Consider the following 23,302-nt stretch of genomic DNA (forward strand, 5'->3'; position numbering starts at 1 on the left):
TAAGCAAAATTTGTTTTTTTTAGTTTACGTTTTGATTACTCATGAGTGTTCAAAAGTTGAAGACAGCTTGATCACAAAGCCCCTCGAGTCGTTTATTGGGCAAAAAAACACTTTACAAAGTTTCCGAACAGGAACTAAATCCTCATCATCCGTTCGTTGAACCTGATAAAAAATTCCTTCACTAATCCGAAACTTTCTACTGCAGAAAAGAAGAGGACATTTGCAAGAACTTCGTTATAAAAAGGGGACCCGGCAATTCTTACGAAGTATTGTATCTCTCCAAACTTCTCAATGCCTGATTCATCAAAACTGACATACGAGTTTCCCATTCGAGACCTCTTGTATACCGGGGAGTCAAAATACGTGCCATTGATAACACATCGGTTCAAAAATGTTGCAGTTTCATATTATTCGCGCCCCATTTGAACAGAAGCACTATCAATGGATTCGTCAGAAAAATAGGCATCTTCAGAGAAGAATTTTCCTGAAAATTTTGGGAACAGAGACTAGATTTCTGTTTTTAAGTTCAATTTCGGACAATTTGTGCCGTTGCAAAACTCTTCTGCAAATAATCTCCAGTTCTGAGTTCGAACCACTGAATACCTCACCTATGGTCTTGTTCGCTGCTTCAAAGCTCATAGCTGATTGGCATAGAAGTGGTCCGAATCTCCTTACCTGGTCAAACAAGATGCTTTAAACAATGAACATTAATGGTTTCTATCCGCTCATCTCCGTGAACTGTCACAATCTCTCTACAGAAGTTTTTCAGTAATTTCTGATAAGCTAACTTTTTTTCATCACTTGACTCGAGCAAAAGCCGCACGCCGAAAACCAAGTTCGATAGATGCAAATACAACTCTGGCGAAAGTCGATTCAGAAACACTAATTGACTATTATAAAAAAGCCAGTTATAAAAATCATTCGCCTTGAATTGCGAAATTTTGTCAAGTGATCTTATTTTTCGGGAGTACGCAATCATTTCCCGTGGGCAAGACAATTTCGAAGTTGAAGTGTAAACTTGTTTCTTCTGCTGCGCTGACAGTTGTTTGTAACATAGTCGAAGTAGTTCAGGAAAGACTCCAAGAAGGACGCAATGCATATAGTCAATTGGAGCTGTTAAGGGTAGGCCTGTCATTATTGTTGCAAATGCACTTTTTTCTTTCACTCCAACAACGTTAGGTATTGCTTCTTCATTATCACTTTTTGCCGCATCAACGTAATTAGCATTTAAGGATGGCTTTCGGATTCGGCCTTCTTCAATGTAAGGGTAATACGCATGGGTTCTCTCAATTGTCTTTCCCTCTACGGTGCAATAATGGCAACCGTAGTGACCATTAAAATTATACATGTTCAACATGTGGCTTTTGGCGCCCAGGTCGCAAATCAGCAATCGTATCTTGAAAGTGACTTTAAAACTCAAGTTCTCGTTCAAATCAACTTCGATGCCAGAGACAAACTCCGCTCGAATGTTTGGGACTAATTCAGTCCAGTCTGGATGTGTATCACCAACAAAAAGAGCAGCTAAGATTATGTTCCTACGAGCCATGCGCAACTTCGGGGGCAAATCAGCCACCTGAACCCACATCGGCCAAACTTGTTTTTTGACTTTTCAATACTGACACCATCAGAAAACAAAACAAGGATCAATGTAAAGGATTGGTTGTTTTCCATATCAACGATAGAGCACAGACTCACTTTGAAATCTGTGTTCCAATTTTTCCTTCGATAGTTGGAATATTCCGCAATTTGATTAAAGTGCCTGCGAACAATGTCCCGTAATTGGAAACGAAACTTCTTTACACAGTATGAGTTTTCCGCCGTCTTCTGAATTACACGAGCCTGGTCACCGTAGTTATTTTTCATGTTTTTAATGTATGAATACCCAGACGGAAAGACATTCCCTTCAGGTAAAAAGGACTGCATCAAAGAATGTAAAGAGCTTGCGCATTCATCGGAAAGATGGAACTTTGAGCACAACAACTCAGTTAAATCCCTGGCTTCATTTACAGTTACTGCACTACCCATGTAAAGTTCATCACTCTGATCTGTTTCTTCTGTTACGTAAAAAGATGGCTCCTCAGCAATGCCAGAAAGTGAAAAACTTAACGAAGTAAATTGCGTCAAGGGCGAGGATGCTCGTGCCAATTCTTTGAATGGTTGAACATTTTCCACTGTATTATCTGTGCTCGACATATTAGAAGTTTGAGGAGCTGTTTCACATTCCAATAGTGATGAATTCTGTTCAATATCACTTTCACTTAACATTTCTGTGGTTTTATTAAGAACAGACTTTTCCAGCGTCGAGACACTCTCCAGAGTACAATTTAAAGACATTACTGACGAATCTGCACTGCTCAAGGGACTCCTGGTCAAATTGTTGTAAAGCTCAACAAGCTCTCGGCCTTTTACTCTGCGATTTTTGCGGTTGTTCACGTTTTCGTTCCTATGTTCTTTTCGTATTTCCAGAAGAGCGGATGAAACGTGCTCATAAACTACCTCCTCTAAAATCAGCTGAAAATAAACGGTTTCCTGAAAATCTGCTTTTAATTTCGTTTCGCATGTCCGGCAAAGGCATGCGTTGGTTTCAAAGAAGTCCGGACCGTACTTAACGAAAACTTCGTCACCCGGGTTTAACCGCTTTTTCACACGAAGCTGTACAATATTCAGTTCACTCGAAAATCGTACTCACAATTGGGGCTGCAATCGGAGTTAACAAATCTCATGGGGCCCAATAAAAGCAGTTTTTTACCTGTGCGTTCTGAGGACATTAACGAAATGTTGGTTGCTACACCCTCGGGGACCTCTCTGATAAAACCAACAGGGTTTCTCCTGAGAACACATGACGCTTTGATAACATTTTTACCAGTATAGATGAGACGGTAGCCCCCAAAATTGTCGTGTTGTGTCGCGAAGTCAGGGTGTAGAGATTTGTACGCGTTACAAACAATTTCGAAAGTTTCCTTCCATTTTTTGTCTCTTTTCAATTTTTTGAGAAATTTGGCTTCGCTCAGTGGCTCAACGGTTCGAATAGTCAGCCGGTCAGATGCTTGGACAATGTTTTCGACTGCAAAGAAGTCGCATTGAGCCAAAACGGACCAGTCTACTTTCTTTGGAAGCACTTGTTCTAAAAAACTTCATTTGATTTGAAATTGTTTTGATATATGGAATTGAAATGATGGAACCCAAGTCCAGAAACTTGAGTGTGAAAGAGAAATTGTCAAGAAATTTACCAGACCAAGTCCAGCAACTTGATTTGAAAATGTTTCGATATATGGAATTCATGTCGAAAAGCCAAAAACAGAGTTGAAATGACGGAACCCAAGTCCAGCAACTTGATTGTGAATGAGAAATTGTCAAGAAATTTGCCAATCCATGTCCAGCAACTTGATTTGAAAATGTTTTGATATTTGGAATTCAGGTCGAAAAGCCAAAAACAGAGTTGAAATGACGGAACCCAAGTCCAGCAACTTGAGGGTGAATAAGAAATTGTCAAGAAAATTACCAAACCAAGTCCAGCAACTTGATTTGAAAATCTTTTGACATATGGAATTCATGTCGAAAAGCCGAAAACATAGTTGAAGTGACGGAACCCAAGTCCAGCAACTTGAGTGTGAATGAGAAATTGTCAAGAAATTTACTAAACCAAGTCCAGCAACTTGATTTGAAATTGTTTTGATATATGGAACTCATGTCGAAAAGCCGAAAACAAAGACAAAATGACGTAACCCAATTCCAGCAACTTGAGTGTGAATGAAAAATTTTCAAGAAATTTACCAAACCAAGTCCAGCAACTTGATTTGAAATTGTTTTGATATATGGAATTCAGGTCGAAAAGCCAAAAACAGAGTTGAAATGACGGAACCCAAGTCCAGCAACTTGAGAGTGAATAAGAAATTGTAAAGAAAATTACCAAACCAAGTCCAGCAACTTGATTTGAAAATGTTTTGACATATGGAATTCATGTCGAAAAGCCGAAAACATAGTTGAAATGACGGAACCCAAGTCAAGCAACTTGAGTGTGAATGAGAAATTGTCAAGAAATTTACTAAACCAAGTCCAGCAACTTGATTTGAAATTGTTTTGATATATGGAACTCATGTCGAAAAGCCGAAAACAAAGTCAAAATGACGTAACCCAATTCCAGCAACTTGAGTGTGAATAAAAAATTTTCAAGAAATTTACGAAACCAAGTCCAGCAACTTGATTTGAAATTGTTTTGATATATGGAATTCAGGTCGAAAAGCCCAAAACAGAGTTGAAATGACGGAACCCAAGTTCAGCAACTTGAGTGTGAGTGAGAAATTATCAATAAATTTACCAAACCAAGTCCAGCAACTTGATTTGAAATTGTTTTGATATATGGAATTCAGGTCCAAAAGCCGAAAACACAGTCAAAATGACGGAACCCATGTCCAGTAACTTGAGTGTGAAAGAAAATTTCTCAAGAAATTTACCAAACCAAGTCCAGCAACTTGATTTGAAATTGTTTTGATATATGGAATTTAGGTCGAAAAGCCGAAAACAGAGTTAAAATGACGGAACCCAAGTCCAGCAACTTGAGTGTGAATGAGAAATTGTCAAGAAATTTACCAAACTAAGTCCAGCAACCTGACTTAAAAATGTTTTGACATATGGAATTCATGTCAAAAAGCCGAAAACAGAGTTGAAATGACAAAATCCAAGTCCAGAAACTTGAGTGTGAATGAGAAATTGTCAAGAAATTTACCAAACCAAGTCCAGCAACTTGATTTGAAATTGTTTTGATATATGGATCTCATGTCGAGAAGCCAAAAACAAAGTCAAAATGACGGAACAAACTTCCAGCAACTTGAGTGTGAATGAGAAATTGTCAAGAAATTTACCAAACCAAGTCCTGCAACTTGATTTGAAATTGTTTTGATAGATAGAATTCAGGTCGAAAAGCCAAAAACACAGTCAAAATGACGGAACCCATGTCCAGCAACTTGGGTGTATTTGAGAAATTGTCAAGAAATTTACCAAACCAAGTCCAGCAACTTGATTTGAAATTGTTTTGAAATATGGAATTCAGGTCGAAAAGCCGAAAACAGAGTTGAAATGACGGAACCCAAGTCCAGCAACTTGAGTGTGAAAGAAAATTTCTCAAGAAATTTACCAAACCAAGTCCAGCAACTTGATTTGAAATTGTTTTGATTGATGGAATTCAGGTCGAAAAGCCGAAAACAGAGTTGAAATGACGGAACCCAAGTCCAGCAACTTGAGTGTGAATGAGAAATTGTCAAGAAATTTACCAAACCAAGTCCAGCAACTTGGTTTGAAATTGTTTTGATAGATGGAATTCAGGTCGAAAAGCCGAAAACACAGTCAAAATGACGGAACCCAAGTCCAGCAACTAGAGTGTGAATGAAAAATTTTCAAGAAATTTACAAAAGCAAGTCCAGCAACTTGATTTGAAATTGTTTTGATATATGCAATTCAGGTCAAAAAGCCGAAAACAGAGTTGAAATGACGGAACCCAAGTCCAGCAACTTGAGTGTGAATGAGAAATTCTCAAGAAATTTACCAAACCAAGTCCAGCAACTTGATTTGAAATTGTTTTGATATATGGAATTCAGGTCGAAAAGCCAAAAACAGAGTTGAAATGACGGAACCCAAGTCCAGCAACTTGAGGGTGAATAAGAAATTGTCAAGAAAATTACTAAACCAAGTCCAGCAACTTGATTTGAAATTGTTTTGATATATGGATCTCATGTCGAGAAGCCAAAAACAAAGTCAAAATGACGGAACAAACTTCCAGCAACTTGAGTGTGAATGAGAAATTGTCAAGAAATTTACAAAAGCAAGTCCAGCAACTTGATTTGAAATTGTTTTGATATATGCAATTCAGGTCAAAAAGCCGAAAACAGAGTTGAAATGACGGAACCCAAGTTCAGCAAGTTGAGTGTGAGTGAGAAATTATCAAGAAATTTACCAAACCAAGTTCAGCAACTTGATTTGAAATTGTTTTGATATATGGAATTCAGGTCGAAAAGCCGAAAACACAGTCAAAATGACGGAACCCATGTCCAGTAACTTGAGTGTGAAAGAAAATTTCTCAAGAAATTTACCAAACCAAGTCCAGCAACTTGATTTGAAATTGTTTTGATATATGGAATTCAGGTCGAAAAGCCGAAAACACAGTCAAAATGACGGAACCCATGTCCAGTAACTTGAGTGTGAAAGAAAATTTCTCAAGAAATTTACCAAACCAAGTCCAGCAACTTGATTTGAAATTGTTTTGATATATATGGAATTCAGGTCGAAAAGCCGAAAACAGAGTTAAAATGACGGAACCCAAGTCCAGAAACTTGAGTGTGAATGAGAAATTGTCAAGAAATTTACCAAACCAAGTCCAGCAACTTGATTTGAAATTGTTTTGATATATGGATCTCATGTCGAGAAGCCAAAAACAAAGTCAAAATGACGGAACAAACTTCCAGCAACTTGAGTGTGAATGAGAAACTTTCAAGAAATTTACCAAACCAAGTCCAGCAACTTGATTTGAAATTGTTTTGATATATGGAATCCAGGTCGAAAAGCCGAAAACAGAGTTGAAATGAGGGAACCCAAGTCCAGCAACTTGAGTGTGAATGAGAAATTGTCAAGAAATTTACCAAACCAAGTCCAGCAACTTGATTTGAAAATGTTTTGACATATGGAATTCATGTCGAAAAGCCGAAAACAGAGTTGAAATGACGGAACCTAAGTCCAGCAACTTGAGTGTGAATGAGAAATTGTCAAGAAATTTACCAAACCAAGTCCAGCAACTTGATTTGAAATTGTTTTGATAGATGGAATTCAGGTCGAAAAGCCGAGAACACAGTCAAAATGACGGAACCCAATTCCAGCAACTTGAGTGTAATTGAGAAATTGTAAAGAAATTTACCAAACCAAGTCCAGCAACTTGATTTGAAAATGTTTTGATATATGGAATTCATGTCGAAAAGCCAAAAACACAGTCAAAATGACGGAACCCATGTCCAGCAACTTGAGTGTAATTGAGAAATTGTCAAGAAATTTACAAAACCAAGTCCAGCAACTTGATTTGAAATTGTTTTGATATATGGAGTTCAGGTCGAAAAGCCGAAAACACAGTCAAAATGACAAAACCAAAGTCCAGCAACTTGAGTGTGAATGAAAAATTTTCAAGAAATTTACCAAACCAAGTCCAGCAACTTGATCTGAAATTGTTTTGATATATGGAATTTAGGTCGGAAAGCCGAAAACAGAGTTGAAATGACGGAATCCAAGTCCAGCAACTTGAATGTGGATGAGAAATTGTCAAGAAATTTACCAAACCAAGTCCAGCAACTTGATTTGAAATTGTTTTGATATATGGAATTCAGGTCAAAAAGCCGAAAACAGAGTTGAAATGATGGAACCCAAGTCCAGCAACTTGGGTGTGAATGAGAAATTCTCAAGAAATTTACCAAACCAAGTCCAGCAACTTGATTTGAAAATGTTTTGACATATGGAATTCATGTCGAAAAGCCGAAAACAGAGTTGAAATGACGGAACCTAAGTCCAGCAACTTGAGTGTGAATGAGAAATTGTCAAGAAATTTACCAAACCAAGTCCAGCAACTTGATTTGAAATTGTTTTGATATATGGATCTTATGTCGAAAAGCCAAAAACAAAGTCAAAATGACGGAGCAAACTTCCAGCAACTTGAGTGTGAATGAGAAATTGTCAAGAAATTTACCAAACCAAGTCCAGCAACTTGATTTGAAATTGTTTTGATAGATGGAATTCAGATCGAAAAGCCGAAAACACAGTCAAAATGACGGAACCCAAGTCCAGCAACTTGAGTGTGAATGAGAAATTCTCAAGAAATTTACCAAACCAAGTCCAGCAACTTGATTTGAAAATGTTTTGATATATGGAATTCAGGTCGAAAAGCCAAAAACAGAGTTGAAATGACGGAACCCAAGTCCAGCAACTTGAGGGTGAATAAGAAATTGTCAAGAAAATTACTAAACCAAGTCCAGCAACTTGATTTGAAATTGTTTTGATATATGGAACTCATGTCGAAAAGCCGAAAACAAAGTCAAAATGACGTAACCCAATTCCAGCAACTTGAGTGTGAATGAAAAATTTTCAAGAAATTTACCAAACCAAGTCCAGCAACTTGATTTGAAATTGTTTTGATATATGGAATTCAGGTCGAAAAGCCGAAAACAGAGTTGAAATGACGGAACCCAAGTTCAGCAAGTTGAGTGTGAGTGAGAAATTATCAAGAAATTTACCAAACCAAGTCCAGCAACTTGATTTGAAATTGTTTTGATATATGGAATTCAGGTCGAAAAGCCGAAAACACAGTCAAAATGACGGAACCCATGTCCAGTAACTTGAGTGTGAAAGAAAATTTCTCAAGAAATTTACCAAACCAAGTCCAGCAACTTGATTTGAAATTGTTTTGATATATGGAATTCAGGTCGAAAAGCCGAAAACAGAGTTAAAATGACGGAACCCAAGTCCAGCAACTTGAGTGTGAATGAGAAATTGTCAAGAAATTTATCAAACCAAGTCCAGCAACTTGATTTAAAAATGTTTTGACATATGGAATTCATGTCGAAAAGCCGAAAACAGAGTTGAAATGACGAAACCCAAGTCCAGAAACTTGAGTGTGAATGAGAAATTGTCAAGAAATTTACCAAACCAAGTCCAGCAACTTGATTTGAAATTGTTTTGATATATGGATCTCATGTCGAGAAGCCAAAAACAAAGTCAAAATGACGGAACAAACTTCCAGCAACTTGAGTGTGAATGAGAAATTTTCAAGAAATTTACCAAACCAAGTCCAGCAACTTGATTTGAAATTGTTTTGATATATGAAATTCAGGTCGAAAAGCCGAAAACAGAGTTGAAATGACGGAACCCAAGTCCAGCAACTTGAGTGTGAAAGAAAATTTCTCAAGAAATTTACCAAACCAAGTCCAGCAACTTGATTTGAAATTGTTTTGATATATGGAATCCAGGTCGAAAAGCCGAAAACAGAGTTGAAATGACGGAACCCAAGTCCAGCAACTTGAGTGTGAATGAGAAATTGTCAAGAAATTTACCAAACCAAGTCCAGCAACTTGATTTGAAAATGTTTTGACATATGGAATTCATGTCGAAAAGCCGAAAACAGAGTTGAAATGACGGAACCTAAGTCCAGCAACTTGAGTGTGAATGAGAAATTGTCAAGAAATTTACCAAACCAAGTCCAGCAACTTGATTTGAAATTGTTTTGATAGATGGAATTCAGATCGAAAAGCCGAAAACACAGTCAAAATGACGGAACCCAAGTCCAGAAACTTGAGTGTGAATGAGAAATTGTCAAGAAATTTACCAAACCAAGTCCAGCAACTTGATTTGAAAATGTTTTGATATATGGAATTCATGTCGAAAAGCCAAAAACACAGTCAAAATGACGGAACTCATGTCCAGCAACTTGAGTGTAATTGAGAAATTGTCAAGAAATTTACCAAACCAAGTCCAGCAACTTGATTTGAAAATGTTTGATGTATGGAGTTCAGGTCGAAAAGCCGAAAACACAGTCAAAATGACAAAACCCAAGTCCAGCAACTTGAGTGTGAATGAAAAATTTTCAAGAAATTTACCAAACCAAGTCCAGCAACTTGATTTGAAAATGTTTTGATATATGGAATTTAGGTCGGAAAGCCGAAAACAGAGTTGAAATGACGCAAACCAAGTCCAGCAACTTGAATGTGAATGAGAAATTGTCAAGAAATTTACCAAACCAAGTCCAGCAACTTGATTTGAAATTGTTTTGATATATGGAATTTAGGTCGGAAAGCCGATAACAGAGTTGAAATGACGGAACCCAAGTCCAGCAATTTGAGTGTGAATGAGAAATTCTCAAGAAGTTTACCAAACTAAGTCCAGCAACTTGATTTGAAATGGTTTCGATACATGGAATTCATGTCGAAAAGCCGAAAACAAAGTCAAAATGACGGAACCCAAGTCCAGCAACTAGAGTGTGAATAACAAAATCTCAAGAAACTTACCAGACCAAGTCCAGCAACTTGATTTGAAAATGTTTTGATATATGGAATTCGGGTCAAAAAGCCGAAAACAGAGTTGAAATGACGAAACCCAAGTCCAGCAATTTGAGTGTGAATGAGAAATTCTCAAGAAGTTTACCAAACCAAGTCCAGCAATTTGATTTGAAATTGTTTCGATACATGGAATTCATGTCGCATGTCGAAAAGCCGAAAACAAAGTCAAAATGACGGAACCCAAGTCCAGCAACTAGAGTGTGAATAACAAAATCTCAAGAATCTTACCAGACCAAGTCCAGTAACTTGATTTGAATATGTTTTGATATATGGAATTCAGGTCAAAAAGCCGAAAACAGAGTTGAAATGACGGAACCCAAGTCCAGCAACTTGAGTTTGAATGAGAAATTCTCAAGAAGTTTACCAAACCAAGTCCAGCAATTTGATTTGAAATTGTTTCGATACATGGAATTCATGTCGAAAAGCCGAAAACAAGTCAAAATGACGGAACCCAAGTCCAGCAACTAGAGTGTGAATAACAAAATCTCAAGAAACTTACTAGACCAAGTCCAGCAACTTGATTTGAAAATGTTTTGATATATGGAATTCAGGTCAAAAAGCCGAAAACAGAGTTGAAATGACGGAACCCAAGTCCAGCAACTTGAGTTTGAATGAGAAATTTTCAAGAAATTTACAAAACCAAGTCCAGCAACTTGATTTGAAATTGTTTTGATATATGGAATTCAGGTCAAAAAGTCGAAAACAGAGTTGAAATGACGAAACCCAAGTCCAGCAATTTGAGTGTGAATGAGAAATTCTCAAGAAGTTTACCAAACCAAGTCCAGCAATTTGATTTGAAATTGTTTCGATACATGGAATTCATGTCGAAAAGCCGAAAACAAAGTCAAAATGACGGAACCCAAGTCCAGCAACTAGAGTGTGAATAACAAAATCTCAAGAAACTTACCAGACCAAGTCCAGCAACTTGATTTGAAAATGTTTTGATATATGGAATTCAGGTCAAAAAGCCGAAAACAGAGTTGAAATGACGGAACCCAAGTCCAGCAACTTGAGTTTGAGTGAGAAATTTTCAAGAAATTTACAAAAGCAAGTCCAGTAACTTGATTTGAAATTGTTTTGATATATGGAATTCAGGTCAAAAAGCCGAAAACAGAGTTGAAATGACGGAACCCAAGTCCAGCAACTTGAGTGTGAATGAGAAATTCAAGAAATTTACCAAACCAAGTCCAGCAACTTGATTTGAAATTGTTTTGATATATGGAATTCAGGTCGAAAAGCCGAAAACAAAGTCAAAATGACGGAACCCAAGTTCAGCAACTTGAGTGTGAATGAAAAGTTCTCAAGAAATTTACCAAACCAAGTCCAGCAACTTGATTTGAAACTGTTTTGATATATGGAGTTCAGGTCGAAAAGCCAAAAACACAGTCAAAATGACGAAACCCAAGTCCAGCAACTTGAGTGTGAATGAAAAATTGTCAAGAAATTTACCAAACCAAGTCCAGCAACTTGATTTGAAATTGTTTTGATAAATGGAAATCAGGTCAAAAAGTCGAAAACAGAGTTGAAATGACGGAACCCAAGTCCAGCAATTTGAGTGTGAATGAGAAATTCTCAAGAAGTTTACCAAACCAAGTCCAGCAACTTGATTTGAAAATGTTTCGATTAATCGAATTCATGTCGAAAAGCCGAAAACAAAGTCAAAATGACGGAACCCAAGTCCAGCAACTAGAGTTTGAATGAAAAATTTTCAAGAAATTTACAAAAGCAAGTCCAGCAACTAGATTTGAAATTGTTTTGATATATGGAATTCAGGTCAAAAAGCCGAAAACAGAGTTGAAATGACGGAACCCAAGTCCAGCAACTTGAGTGTGAATGAGAAATTCTCAAGAAATTTACCAAACCAAGTCCAGCAACTTGATTTGAAATTGTTTTGATATATGGAATTTAGGTCGAAAAGCCGAAAACAGAGTTGAAATGACGGAATCCAAGTCCAGCAACTTGAATGTGAATGAAAAATTGTCAAGAAATTTACCAACCCAAGTCCAGCAAGTTGATTTGAAATTGTTTTGATATATGAAATTCAGGTCGAAAGGCCGAAAACAAAGTCAAAATGACGGAACCCAAGTCCAGCAACTTGAGTGTGAATGAAAAGTTCTCAAGAAATTTACCAAACCAAGTCCAGCAACTTGATTTGAAATTGTTTTGATATATAGAGTTCAGGTCGAAAAGCCAAAAACACAGTCAAAATGACGAAACCCAAGTCCAACAACTTGAGTGTGAGTAAAAAATTGTCAAGAAATTTACCAACCCAAGTCCAGCAACTTGATTTGAAATTGTTTTGATATATGGAATTCAGGTCAAAAAGTCGAAAACAGAGTTGAAATGACGGAACCCAAGTCCAGCAATTTGAGTGTGAATGAGAAATTCTCAAGAAGTTTACCAAACTAAGTCCAGCAACTTGATTTGAAAATGTTTCGATACATGGAATTCATGTCGAAAAGCCGAAAACAAAGTCAAAATGACGGAACCCAAGTCCAGCAACTAGAGTGTGAACAACAAAATCTCAAGAAACTTACCAAACCAAGTCCAACAACTTGATTTGAAAATGTTTTGATATATGGAATTCAGGTCAAAAAGCCGAAAATAGAGTTGAAATGGCGAAACCCAAGTCCAGCAACTTGAGTTTGAATAAGAAATTGTCAAGAAATTTACCAAACCAAGTCCAGCAATTTGATTTGAAATTGTTTTGATATATGGAATTCAGGTCAAAAAGCCGAAAACAGAGTTGAAATGACGGAACCCAAGTCCAGCAACTTGAGTGTGAATGAGAAATTGTCAAGAAATTTACAAGACCAAGTCCAGCAACTTGATTTGAAAATGTTTTGATATATGGAATTCTTGTCGAAAAGCCGAAAACAGAGTTGAAATGACGGAACCCAAGTCCAGCAACTTGAGTGTGAATGAGAAATTGTCAACAAATTTACCAAACCAAGTCCAGCAACTTGATTTGAAATTGTTTTGATACATGGAATTCATGTCGAAAAGCCGAAAACAAAGTCAAAATGAGGGAACCCAAGTCCAGCAACTAGAGTGTGAATAACAAAATCTCAAGAAACTTACCAAACCAAGTCCAACAACTTGATTTGAAAATGTTTTGATATATGGAATTCAGGTCAAAAAGCCGAAAACAGAGTTGAAATGACGGAACCCAAGTCCAGCATCTTGAGTGTGAATGAGAAATTGTCAAGAAATTTACCAAACCAAGTCCAGCAATTTGATTTGAAATTGTTTTGATATATGGAATTCAGGTCAAAAAGCCGAAAACAGAGTTGAAATGACGGAACCAAAGTTCAGCAACTTGAGTGTGAATGAGAAATTGTCAAGAAATTTACCAAACCAAGTCCAGCAACTTGATTTGAAACTGTTTTGATACATGGAATTCATGTCGAAAAGCCGAAAACAAAGTCAAAATGACGGAACCCAAGTCCAGCAACTAGAGTCTGAATAACAAATCCTCAAGAAAATTACCAAACCAAGTCCAGCAACTTGATTTGAAAATGTTTTGATATATGGAATTCAGGTGAAAAAGCCGAAAACAAGAATTGTTTTTTAAAGCATTGTTGAGATGAATCTTGAACAGAACACGATGATGAATTATCAAGTAACAGTTTCATGACGTACAAAAAAACTTAAACAGCAGCGTCTTTCACTGACAGAAACCAACAAATTCAGATCATTATGTATTGTAAAAAAATTGTTTAAGAACTGAAATGTTTAGTTTTAGTCGTTCATGTTGAACAAAACTTGATCTCAAATCGCAACACGCTCACTATCGTTCAATTAGAACTGCTAGTTTGCGAGTTTTCAAGTTCGTCCCTGTCAGACGAATTGTTTTCATTACCTCTAACAGTAAGAAGTTTTCCATCGGCACTGCGGCGTTCACTGGACCTAATTTCGTTGCCCTTGTTGTTGACACTGGTTTTGGAAAGCTCGTACGCCGCAACCCAATTTTGATCGAACTTCAGCGCAAAGAGATCTGAACAAAGAAAACATTGTTTTCGTCTAGCCAACGATGTTCTGTCAGTCAAAATTCTGAAAAGCTTAGCTTTCTTAATGACACAACATATGCGACAACGTTTTATTCAAATGAGAAAAAATTTAAAACCTTTGAAAAGTGCCTTTCTGACAGGACTCAAGTCGGTACGTGGCTCGTTACCACTTTTGTAATTCCCCTTTAGAGATAACATGTGGTTTTTAAGCTCTTCATCAGTCCACAACAACTTCGACGCTTTTCGTCCAATATTCTGTGCCGTCATTCCATCGACAAGTGCAAGGTGCGCCCCTTTTCCCGGTCCATGTGGTATAGGAAGAATACACTCGTTATCCTGGCCCACAGTCTTTGGTGTTGGCAGAAACGCCCATAACTTCCCAACTTCTGCTGTCTAAATGCAAATGAAAACCGTGGGAAACCCTGTCATTAATTCCCAAGTTTTTTGAAATAAAAACAAGCTGTAGTTTTGTAATTTGTATGAAATTTTGGAAACAAAACAAACGAAAAACTAACCAACTGCTTCAGAGCGTTAGCTGACAATTGAATTTCACGGTAATTTCTATTATCAAGCGACTTAATTTCTGGCTTAAGTTCCTTCATACATTTCACTATCATCGACGCAGCCTCTGTAATCTTCTCTGCTGCTTCTCTCATTGCATTTGCAGCCAGCATCTTTTCTCGTCTTTTTTTTCTCTCAGGTACCTCTTCCGGATGAACAACTTTGCCTCGCTTTAGCTTTTTGTTGGCTGGCGTTGAACTGTACTTCGGATGGTTTAAGTCTTGACCACCTCCTTGCGATTGCGTGGCAGTTTCCAAAGAACAGAATTCTTTTGGGTTCTCATTATTGTCATCGTCATTGAAGACTATCTCGTCAACATTTTGTACTTGCTCAAGGTAGTCGGAAACATCTTCAGGGGGAAGAGATAAGTAAGGCTCTTGTTCGACATTTAAATGTGCGTTCTCTTCGCTTGGTTGCTGAGTTTCATAATCAAACGCAGTACTTTGGTGTGATGAAGTTACGAGCTTTAATTTTCTTTTAGCGCTTTCAAGTTGGAGCCCTTCGTTCAGGAGTATTTGCTCGACATCATCGTAGACAGTACTGTCTGGATCGGTTCTTTGAACAATAGGCTGAAAACTTTTGTTTCCATTGGCCTCAGTAACTTGAATGCGCGCGTTTGCGGCTTCTTTTTCGCAAAAAGATTTGTGTCCGATAGTCAACACTGACCCCCTCCAGTAAAATGAATCGGTTCGCGGATTCTTGTGCGAGTACTTGACATCGACGAAACTTCCCTTCTAAAAAGTGCAGAAAAATCAAAGTATAATTTTTCTTTGCTTTCTGTTAGAACGAAACATACTACTGAAATCTTTTCAACTGTTAAAAAATTAACTCTTACTTTGACGTAGAGACGACTTGTAAGGTCAAGTTTCACGCAACCATGCCGACTCCAGACGGTTTGGCAAGTAGAGTCTTCGAAGAAAATTAAGCAGTAACGATTTTTCAGTTGTTCTTTGGCAATCTGTTCAGCTCTAAGTTTTGTTTGTTTGCTATTCGCATCCATCGCTCTGCTTGTGCGATCCGGCAGTTTTTTGGAAGGTTGCTGAAAAGCGCCCAAGTTAACCTCAAAATGTTAAACGGTAACAAAAAATCTGATGGCAAAAAATGAAAATTTAATTAACAAATAACTAGGCCTAGAATGAGCTGTGAGTGGATTGGGAAAACCATTTAGCAAAAAAATCCGATCCAAAAACTTGAAAAAAAACAGTAAAAATCAGAGTGAAATTGCCGCATGTGATCAAACATAGCCGGCAGGTTGCCCGAATAGCTGAGAAACATTAGGGACCTTTACTGTACATATGAGTTCCTTTGACCTTAAACAAACTCAAATTAAAATTAAGTTTTAAAGTGCAAAAGTAATTTTATTGAGTGAGGTAAGTCACGTATGATCAAAATCTAATCACGCAAATAATCGAAAAACTTTTGATAAAGCGAGTGAGAAATGACGTCACGCGCGCAAATGCCGTTAGTGAGAGGAAAAAATCATTCAGGAAATTTGACTTTTTCAGCTTTGCGGTGTGAACAAATGTAAAACAAAAAAAGAGCGTCAGACGACGAAACAAAAAAAAAACAAAGAGCACCGCAATATAGTCTCGCTCAGCTTAGAGCTTCGCAGCTATAAAAAACCACCACCGAGAAACCGAATTTTTGTCCCAGCACTGTTTTCTCGATCTATTTTAAAATGCGATTGAAAAAAATTCACGTCGCAAAACCACTCAATTTTTTGCTCCACGTCTTGTTTGGGTGTGACCAAAATCTCAACTCCAATTTAACTTCATAATTCATGAAAATATGTGAACAGATCTTTTATAAAAGAGCGCCCCAATACAAATTAGGTGAAAAATTAGGAGCGCAATAATAGCTGCCTGGAATTGCTGATTGGGGGGCTTTAAGTTATCTGACCACTAAGCGGTAGGGGCTATAATGGAAAGCCTTGGAGTTGTGCCAAGTCTCGGCAAAACATGGATAACACAAGCAAGATAACTTCTATGCACATTTTGTGCATCAAATTACTCTTGGTAAGAATCCCACTTAGCAACACTTGCTGATAAGGAAACCTCAGAAATTTTCGAGCGCGTGCTGATTTTATAAAAACGTTGACTCACGTTTTCGTTGTTCTGCAATTGCACCTCATCATAACTGTAAACATTTGCAGGTTGCGGTCCGTTGATTGGAAATGTGTCTGAGTTTGTCAGGGTTTGTGCCCCTGCATTAGGAAGAACAATCGTCACGTTTCGTTGAGACATGGTAGTTGATTCGGTCAGTAATTGGTTTCCAACAGTATATCTCCGAAAAACATTACTCATTATAGCTAAATTGAAAGGTTCTTAGGAACGTTGGGAACCATCGAAAAAGTTATTTTCATAGGGAAGGAGGAGATTGGTGGAGTCGTGAATACGTTGGCACTTGGATACATATGATTTATAACGAGTCTGGCTCGATGTGGATCAACTGAAACCTCTGTGAGAGGATTGAACGAAATAACAGAAAGTATAAATTACTTCGGCAGGACCGGTTCTATGCAGGAAGAGAATCCAAAATGGGTTGTTTCCCAAAGTACGACACTACCCCTCTCCTCATTTTACCAAAACAACCTTGCAAATCTATTTATCACAGTATATGTATTGTGGGGGAGGGGGTGCTGGTTGCTCCACATCCATCAAATACCTTTCAGTAGACTATGCCCTGTTCCGCATATTGTTCGAGTAATAGTGTGACAAAATGGTACCAAACGGTAACTATTAGTACATAACAAGGTCAGTTCTAAAGTTTAATTTCCATTTTGAACCTTGTAAAAACCATTGAGCGGTCTTCCGACTTTCGTCACCCTCAAAACTTTCCCGTTGGGCAGTGGGGTGGGATTTCCCATAATAAACACGTGAATATTGGTCACCAGTTAATATGCTTATGATAAGATGCTTATGATAATATGCTTATGATGCGTTGTAAGGCCAATAGGATCGGGGCTATAATGGGAAGGCGAGGACTAGGAAAGTTTTCGGAGTAGATATAACTTTTAAACAATGAGATTAATGCTATTAAACTTCGGACTGAAATCAAACACAACGTGAAATTAGATTAGTTTTCTGAATTCTTCAACTGTGACTCTACCTCCGTCATCCGCTCTCCGTCGTTCATCTCTGTAGCGGATTGAACTGAGTTGGACCTCCGGCTGTTTGGTTCCCTGAAGCGGCCCGCAGTTGTTTCAGAGCTGGTCGCGATAATGGCGAACTGGTTGGCGATGTGAGGAGCATTTGAAAAACGATGAGATACAGCGGTAAGATGGTGAAAGTTGATTATATCGACCAACTTCCAGATGCCAGAGTTGGAATGCACTGGCGAGAAAACATAAAGGAAAAGAAGAAGAACACTCACGGGTTATTGTACTAGGCACGAGGATGAGATTCAAGTTTAATAAATTTAAATCAGCATTTGGACACAGAATGATGGCCCCGTTTCTCTCAATTCGACCAAGCAACTGTGGGCACGGTTCAAGTGCGGCTATGCTCTTTGCAATGCTGCTGATTGTTTGCAGTCTGAAACTGGACCCAGTTTGTAAACTAAGTGAAAGACAGTCAGCACCCAAGCTCTCAACTGCAGCAATAGGTACTTCACCCCACTTTCAGTCCCGAGGATGAGAAGTAAACAAAGCACAATGATTAACTAACTGTTGATTTACCGTGGACTACGGATTTCGTCAAGGTTGTCAGTTCGCTGAATTCCGAGGCTTTACTCCAGACAGATTTAGCTACTTGAATAACTAAAGTAGAGATCTGCTCGATTGTTGTCTATTGTGATGTGATCCAAGTAAGAGTAAGTATCTGCAGTAACACAGACGAAGTAATAAACAAAGTAAGAAATAAAGTAAACAAAGTACAAAAGAAGTAACAATAAATAAACAACGAAAACAAGGTATAACAGACATAACTACATCGCCCAGAAACTGCTTACATCCGACCCTTTCTCAAATGACATTTCAACTGTGTTCCTTATGCTGTTGCAACTTGATGTATCTGATGACTCAATAACTATTCTGCGAGGTCTCACCTTAAGGGTACTAGATTCCAACGACATTTCAACTACATCCTTGTGGGTTCTGGTAACGTGCTTTTTGATGTTGTAGGGGTACATTGAAGTGAAGTTACAGAACTTACATTTATTCTTATCCGCGCTCTCTTCATGGATTCTTCTCATGTGCCGGTCCGTCATGTACTTAGCATTCGACTCATAGTCGCAGTAGTTACATAAAAACACTTTCTGCGCGGTCCTCACATTTCTATTTCTAGCCATCCTCTTTCTTTTCCTGTTCACCTTTTCTGATGGTACTACACTTATCACATCAACTGTCCCATGGCAATCTTTGGTTTTGGTATCAACAATCTCGAGCTACAAATCTGCTCCACACGAAATAATTGTTTCGTGGAAACAAAAATCGAACTTAATATCACAGGCCATTACAATATCAAATCAAACAATCAGCAACAAAATCAGCAACAATCAAATCTGAAATACACAACATATGAGTCTACCATTGAGTCTACTATTCAGACACTGGAAACGATAAACGGAAACACACTGATGAACACTGGGATTGACATTCCACGGGCGAAACCCGATGCTTGCACTACTACTTCTACTTCTACACAACTAATTCTGACTCGCACAACGACCTCCGACCTCCGCCTCCGCCTCCGACCTCCGCCTCCGTCCTTCGCTACTGACCTCCACCGACCTCCGCTACCGAACTCCACCGACCTCCGCTACCGACCTCCACTGACCTCCGCTACCGACCTCCACCGACCTCCGTTACCGGCAAATGTTTTTTCGTATTACGAGAGCACATAGAGACCATTTATACACCGCCGACCTCCATTACAGACCTCCGCCTCCGACCTCCGCTACCGACCTCCGCCTCCGACCTTCGCTACCGACCTCCGCCTCCGACCTCCGCTACCGACCTCCGCTACCGGCCTCCGCTACCGGCCTCCGCTACCGACCTCCGCTACCAACCTCCACTACCGACCTCCGCCTCCGACCTCCGACCTCTGCCTCCGACCTCCGCCTCCGATCTCCGCTACCGGCCTCCGCTACCGACCTCTGCTACCGACTTCCACTACCGACCTCCGCTACCGACTTCCACTACCGACCTCCGCTACCGACCTCCGCTACCTACTTCCACTACCGACCTCCGCCTCCGACCTCCGACCTCAGCCTCCGACCTCCGCTACCGACCTCCGCCGACTTCCACCGATGCACCAATATATGGTTTAGATATGAACGCACCAATATATGGTTTAGTTAGAGCTAGAATGGCTGTTCAGGGTATCGCCATCTCAAAAATTTAAAGCATGAGATCAGTTATTCGAAATTTTCAAAATTTGCTATGTTTAGTCTATGAACATTATGAAAGGTTCAAAACATCATGTTCATCCTACTTTCATAAAAAAAAGCTTTCTGCATTTATCCTGAACATACTTGGTTAACAAAGTGCCCTTAGATTACTCTGATTCAGTACTGATTACTGTACTGATTCAGTAATGAAAGTCTATGACACACAGGTCCGGGGAGAAAAGAAAATCAGGTTCAGTAGCTACTTTTCTTAACTTTGTATAATATTATTTCAACTACTTGAGAACTTTTATCATAAGCTGAAATCAAGTTGTTTAGTCGTTATGCCGATTTGTAGTGGTTGTTTAGTTTTTGGGTTGTGAAGACTTCAGCTTTGAAAATATAAACCACGCTGGTGAAATTTTTATGTTTTTTTAACTAATTAATTGAAACTTTTGTTACTTTTGTTATTTGTTAAGTAAAAGAACGCAATGAAATTTTTTTGAGCTGGAAAATAATTTTGTCGAAGATATAACAACAGTAAGTTGGACTACTTTGACTATTTTGAGTAATTCTTCAATATTTTTCCGTTTTTGTTGTGATTGGGGGCTTTCATTGTCATAACAACACCAAACATGTACAAATATAATTTTATTGCTTTAATATACATTTTTCCTCCCATTTTCCGAGAATTTTGTTGAGTCTCGGACTTTTGGCTATTATTTTTCAATTAGTCAACTGGTCAAGTCAGAGAAGTTTAAGTGTTTGCTTTGTTTCTATCGGATTCTAATTCCTGACGTGTCCTGTAATAATTTTTTTTCCATTATCTACGATCTGTGACACTTCCGTGAATTTCTTTTTCTCAATGAGACTTTTTTGATGGAGTTTTGGTGTAGTCTACCAGTGGTAGCAAAGAGAGAAATTTTTTAAACAGCTTTTAATTTAATTGAGAAACGCTGGTGTTGGAACCTGGAGGTCTTTTCTTTTGAAAGGGGGGTCTTTTTTTCATGAAGAAGTTTCTGCTCAATTGCCGCAATTTTACAACGCAATTTTTTCACAATATATTCCTTTATTTCTTCGGATGACTCTATTCGAATAGTTGGAATCTGAAATGCTTTTAAGGAACTGTTTTTTGGAAGGCAAGATTTTCAATTTTTTTTACCAATTAGTTTTGGCATGTCTGTTTTTCGCCAGTTGTTTGTTTTGCTTTAGCTACTGAAATACCGTTAACTAGAAAGTTCAGTTTCTGAACAATTTTTGCAAAATATGGCTCTTTTCTGTCCCGTTTTCTAGACAACTAATAACATAATTGTTTTTGGTTGCTAAGTCACTATCAGTTTATCTAGTTTTTGTTTTGCTAATGCAAACGTTGTCTCAAATTATTGGATTCAAAATTATTATATTTTTTTCATGTCCATCATTCTAAGGGCCCAGAAGGAAACTGTTCAAAGTTTCCCGTTCGTTTATCTATTGAATTTAGCACCCAATAAGTAATTCGAACGCATTCTTTTTTCAATTGCAATTAAACAGGAGAAGAAAATTTGAAAGTTTTGTGCGATAGAGTTCTTTTGCTATCTTCTTATGTTTTTGAAATTTCTTTTGGTTTGTAGAGCTGGGTAAAAATTGTAGAATCTTAAAAATATAACCTTTAATTAAATTTTTTTATAGTCATTTTTGATATAAGGTCTTTTAATATAGGTTTTTTATCGGGGAAACGTTTTAGCGTCATGGAAATAAGTTTGGAGACACAAAAATCAAGATCTGTAGCTACTCTTCATTACTTTCTATAATGTTATTTCAACCTTTTGAGAACTTTTATCATAAGCTGAAATCAAGTAAATTAGTTATTATGCTAATTTGTAGTTGTTGTTCAGTTTCTGGGTTAAGACTTCATCTTTGAAAATTTAAACCAAATTAGTTTTTGTAAGTTTTTTTTACAAATTTATTGAAACTTTTGTCACTTTTGTTTTTTGTTAAGTAAAAGAACGCAATGATTTTTTTTGAGCCGGAAAATGTTTTTGTCGAATATATAACAACAGTAAGTTGACTACTTTGACTATTTTGAGTAATTCTTCTAATTACTCTTTTAAATGAAAAAATTGTTGTCCTGAGCACTGCTTATCTCTTTTATGTTGAGCAGCTCATTTGATAGCAGTGATTTTTTTGTGTACCTGAGTTTTCCGTTTCTGTTGTGATTGGGGGCTTTCATTGTCTTAAAAAAACCAAAAATGTACAAACATACTTTTATTGCTTTAATATATATATATATATATATATATATATATATATATATATATATATATATATATATTTCCTATTTTCCGAGAATTTTGTTTGCTCATTTGGCTATTATTGATCAATTGGTCAAATGGTTAAGTCAGAGAGGCTTAAGTGTTTGCTTTGTATCCATCAGATTTTAATTCCTGAAGTGTCCTTTACTTTTTTTCAGTTATCTACGAGATGCGACTCTTCCTGAATTTTTTTTCTCAAAAGGAGAATTTTTTGATGTAGTTTTTCTGTAGTCAATCTGAAGTAGTGAACAAAAATTTTTATTGAAGAGCCTTTAATTTATTTGAGAAAGGAGGTTGTTTGGACCGGGGGTCTTTTCTTTTGAAACCGGGGGTTCTTTTTTCAAGGAGAAGTTTTTCGCTCAACTGCCGCAAATTTTTTCACGATATATTCCTTTTTTCCTCGGATGACCATATTCGAATAGTTGGAATCTGAAATGCCTTTAAAGAGCTGTTTTTTGGAAAGGAAAACAAGATTTTCAAATGTTTTTGAGCTATTAGTTTTGGTATGTCTGTTTTTCGCCAGGTGCTTGTTTTGTTTTAGCTGCTGATATACCGTTGACTAGAAATTTCAGTTTGTAAACAATTATATTCAGGGAAATGCATAGGACCAAATTAATATTACAAATCGCGGACTGAATTATTGTTATTATTTTTACGAGTTTCCCTTCGTAATTGTTACAACTCTTCCTTTCCCGTGTGTTCTCTGTTTTATTTCCTCTCTCAATCATACGCAAGACCCCCCAATCATAACTTCGATGATCGTCACTTCAGCACAGTCCGACGGCGAGAAGCACAGACCATCTCTTCACAGAACCATGATCTTCAGAGCAACCATATTGGGTCGTTTATAACTATGAAGAACGAGTTATAACGAGTTATGTCAATGCATGTGAAACCTTTGTGGCTGTTCAACGGGTAACATTGCAATTAAAACCAATTGTATTTAAAACCCATTGTTGAAGCTGTTCAAAGGGTAATAAACTCGCAGTTGAAATTGATAAACTTCCAAATCTTACAAATTGTTTGAAAAAAG

This window comes from Convolutriloba macropyga, chromosome 12 (assembly GCF_964194025.1).
Source record: "Convolutriloba macropyga chromosome 12, txConMacr16.3, whole genome shotgun sequence".
Lineage (NCBI taxonomy): Eukaryota > Metazoa > Xenacoelomorpha > Acoela > Convolutidae > Convolutriloba > Convolutriloba macropyga.